General features: G+C 40.0%; 1 non-coding gene across 1 annotated transcript; it reads right to left on the bottom strand.

Moving 5' to 3' along the window:
• Positions 1 to 3,483: 3,483 nt before the first annotated feature.
• Positions 3,484 to 3,588, bottom strand: LOC138460450 (U6 spliceosomal RNA). The gene has a single exon (XR_011263154.1). It is a non-coding gene; the product is annotated as a U6 spliceosomal RNA (small nuclear RNA).
• Positions 3,589 to 3,886: the final 298 nt, after the last annotated feature.

Raw genomic sequence — 3,886 nt, 5'->3', positions numbered from 1 at the left:
ACTAGTATGCAGCGCACAGCTGAAATGCTTATTTTATTATGTCTATAGGTTCAATATTTTTAGTGATATACCACTCATATCACACCCCTTCTCAAATACCCCAGGTCACAATGGACCAGGAATCAGGCTGGTTGGTAAAGGTAATACTTATTTATTTATTTAAAATTCAAATCAAACATATACTTTTGAATAGGGAGCAACAATCCAATGTGGTGACAATAGCAGATAAAAATGTATGTAATGCACTTAAATTCACTCTTTAGCAACACAGAAGGAAACCACCAGAGAAACAGAACATGTTTGGCTTGTTTTGGAAAGATAGCACTTAAGTTAGGATTTCCCCCTGCAATATTCCTCAACCCACAAATAAGCAATTCGAGATAGATATAAAGAAGCAGCAGGTAATCAGGAATAAGGAATGGAAAACAGAATTCAAATCTAACCTTCCCTCCCAAAACAAGAGAGAAAAACGGGTTTGAAATCTTACACTTTTAAAATAACATTTCTGGAATGGCTGGGTAAAACGATGAATGTGTGCAAAAAGCCTTAAATCAGTACACATCTCTATGGGAGCAACATGGGGAAGATACTAACAATCATGAGCTATAGTATGAGCAAAACACTTTGAATCTGAATGGAAGGTTGAAAATAATTTAGAACAAAAATAACACATGTAAAACTTTGCAAAAACCGCAGATTCCCGCCTAAAATTAACCAAATGGTTTTTAAGGAAAACAGGTGAACTACACTGATTTGGTTTTTGGGTTGGGATGTAGCTATAGGTCTTTGGTATACTCTGCAATTGGAATGAGGGCTCTAGCTATTAAACTGAGGAAGATAAGCAATGTTGAAGGAGAGGCGTTTTTAGAAAAGTCGGACATTGAAAACAGAAAAGAAACTCAGTTTGGACAAGAACATATTTACTATAGTTTCACTCTATGACTAGAGCATTCCAGCTAGAATACCAAAGAGGGACAAAGTAAGCTCTGGGGTTCATTCATGACTTCAACACCAAATCCGCAGTGCTCGCCCCGGCAGAACCAGTTGGATTACTTGACGCAGGATGGATAATTTAAGATTTACACAAGATAAAAATGACTAAAGAAATGGCGCTGAGCGAGATAAATCAAAGACAGAATTGCAATAAGGATTCTGACAGTGTTACAAGTTATTAAGGTAAGGATAGGATGGTTTAGTGATTGGGATGAGACAAGGCAAGGTATGCTATGGTTTACTATGATTCCTATTAATACTTACAGTTCACTTTAATTTAGGATTTTGGACCATCAAGAGTCCTGGTCATCACATGGATTGGGTCTAACCAAGGACAGATGGGCAAATCGGGCTGAACAGGATCAGATGGGCAGTTATTGTTAACGGACTGCACTGGACTGCACTGGACTGCACTGGACTGGCCCTTCTGGTTACTGGAGACTGGAGATCAGTGGGATGGCGAGTTTGCAGGCATGCATCTAGTAATAGTAGCAAGCCAGGTTGGATCAGGATGCGTCCCTTGGGTTGTTGGGATTTTTAGTATTTGAGGGCTAGCTGAAAAGGGTTCAGCAATGCATAGGCCTTGGCTTTGCAATAAAATCTGGAATCAGGATCAAGTAGGATGAAGAATTCAGGAACAGGACGCCACGCAGGAAATCAGGAAGAAAGTCAGGAATCAGTGTCCCGTGTGTTGTCAGGTTCCCTTATTTATCATGCCAAATGACATGACTAAAGTATATGGCTGGGGCAGGCTTATTGTCCACACCCATAATACTAGGATTGGGCAAGAGCAGAGTTTCCGCCTTGCTCTTCGCTGATTGAATGACAGAAAAGGATGTCATGTTTATGGTGTTACTTTTACAATGTCTAGAAACCTCCCCTAGCTCCTAGAACCCGAATCTAATTTTACCACAAATACATATTTATACAGTGATAACCTCTGAGAAAATCAGATAGACAGGTTACATATTTTGTAGATCACATTTCAATCCAAACCCCAAGTCTGTGGGACCTGGTTTTGCCTTTCTGCTACATTTTGGCAATTTTAACCAAGAAAGATTTGGCCTAAAGTGTCCCAATTTTGTACATAGGTGTGCATTTACCCCTGGGATGTGGGTACAAATCCTGGGTATTCAAAGCCTCCAAGCTAGCAATTAGCCTTTGCTGTGCCAGCATTTACGAGGTGTCACCTATTCTCAGGGCTAGCACTGGCAGAGCAAGTTCTTTTTTTTTAATATAGTTTACCAACTCAGTCTGGGTTTTAGCTTTGATTTCCTCCTTTTAAATCTTGACTGAAACCTATGGAATCAAAACAGTTTATAGGAGCACTTTTACCAGCAAGAAATATTTTTACATTTGTAAATGCGCATGCCTTTACACAACAATGTACTTTTAAATAGGCGATTTTGCTCTTCAGTCAGGAAAAAGCACATTTAACTTATTTCTTTAAATTTGGTTTTCATCTGCAGCAAATATACACTTTGTACAGCTCTAGTGCTTTCTTTGAGCGTTGGAGTTGTTTGCAGCATGGATACATGTATCAGGCATCTGTTTAGAGTCTTTCTCTTACAGCTGATTCTTTAGATACACTTGCAAAGTTTTAGCCGCGTTTCCCCGTGTAAAATGAAAACAAAGCCCCTGGTTGCTTTTTCAAAGATACTTTTGACAGGAGCTGTCTCAAATGAGGCCCGGTTCCTCTGAGACTCAAGGATGATCCTGGGCATTGCAGTGCCTTTCTAATCACAGTGGTTCATGAGAAATCTGATGAATTTAGCCTCAAACAGCACTTTTAAGGTTGAGAAAGTGTCATTTTAAAGAGGCATTTGGGGTTTTCAGCTCAATGATGCTGCCTCTTTCACTTTACTCCATGTTAAATGCTGCAGAGCACACTGGCACCTTCCTGCAGTGAGTACTCTGGTCCATCCCACCTGAAATGTGGGTGGCAGGGTAGTGCAGCCATTTTCAGTTTGTTACAAAAATGCAGTTTCGAGATCTTGGCACACACTGGCGTCAGCGCGACCATTTTGTGCTGTTTCTTGCACCAATGCAACAACATGATGTAACATAGCAAAGCTGAGTGGGTCAAAATATCCCACACTGCACTACAACACATTGTGACAATGGTATTTGACAATGTGACTGTTCTGAAGATATTGAAATCAATAAAGAAATCATCCATATGAAAGCAGCCACGCCCACAGTAAACTGCTCAGCCCCATTTAAAGATTAAGACCTAGAAGCAAGTAAAGCTGTCGTGCAGAGCGATGTTTACAAAAAGCAGTGCCAAGTGCTAGAGGGGGGAAGGGATAATGCTAGGTTTGGCACAATGGGATTAAAAAGAATACAAGCGTGCCACTTATAAAGTGCAAGTCATGAAATTGAGGGGAATGGGGGATGTTCATTCAGTCAATAGGACTCACAAGTAAAAGGGTCCTGAGCTGTTATTGTTGAATTTGGACTTACAAATTAAGAATGTTTCTGTCATGTGTCAAAAATAGTGAATTCCTCATGAAAGTGACTGTCATCCTTTTGTACAGGGGCCATTTTAACTTCCCCAGTATCATTTCAATATTAGTACATGTGTTAAATAAGTGCAAAGCTAGAATCAACTAACCCATCACTTTGGACCTCTGGACTTTCTGCCCTTTGAACTAAGGTCTTTTGGTATGATAAACGTTTAACCAAATAACATGTATGTATCGACTTTGCATGAAATTAAGAGGAAAATAACAATGATCCAGCCAAATTTGCTGATGTATTGCTCTGGATCTAAAGGGTTTCATTTAATGCCAATAATATTTACAGGTACAGCGATTTATGCTCCGGGTTGGATGCAAGTTGATGGACCCCATCACAATGGCTGGGTGATGCATGCCTGGGAGCATCACAATAG

The sequence above is a fragment of the Ambystoma mexicanum genome, chromosome 4p (genome assembly GCF_040938575.1).
Source record: "Ambystoma mexicanum isolate Mex_15411 chromosome 4p, UKY_AmexF1_1, whole genome shotgun sequence".
Lineage (NCBI taxonomy): Eukaryota > Metazoa > Chordata > Amphibia > Caudata > Ambystomatidae > Ambystoma > Ambystoma mexicanum.
The sequence above is the reverse complement of the archived record's forward strand: the minus strand, read 5'-3'. Positions and strand labels throughout refer to the sequence as shown.